This window comes from Phasianus colchicus, chromosome 17, assembly GCF_987193195.1.
Source record: "Phasianus colchicus chromosome 17, bPhaCol1.hap1.1, whole genome shotgun sequence".
NCBI classification, from domain to species: Eukaryota; Metazoa; Chordata; class Aves; order Galliformes; family Phasianidae; genus Phasianus; species Phasianus colchicus.
The window spans coordinates 9,670,245-9,670,702 of NC_143452.1; positions in this window are offsets into that span (position 1 = coordinate 9,670,245).

Genomic DNA, 458 nt, shown 5'->3' on the forward strand with positions numbered 1-458 from the left:
TGAGCCCAGAGCTGTCCCCATCCGGGCAGAGCCGGCAGCGCTCAGCCACGTCCTGCTGCGTACCAACACAGGGGACCCTCCCAGCATCGGTACTGCTGATGGGTTTTGGCTCTGGGGCTGCAGATGGGGGAAAGTGGGTGTATGTCACTGTGTTCCCCTCAGTCCCAGCACCACCGCCGGCCCCATGGGCTGTTCTGCTGCCCCACAGCAGCTGCCCTTTGATCTCTTCAAGACCCAAAAAGCCTCGCATCCAATTTTTATGGTTTCCAAACAGGAGCGCAGGGGTCATTTATTGCACTGAAAGAAGTGGAAGGGGGGTGGTAGGTGGAAAAGCCTCCCGGTCCATCAGCTCCTATTTCCTGTTAAAAATTAACTGCGGCCATAAAATCCCCAACACACGGTGGAGCACAGCTCAGCACCAGCCCCTGCGTTGCTGTGCCACTGCCACTATCCTGTCT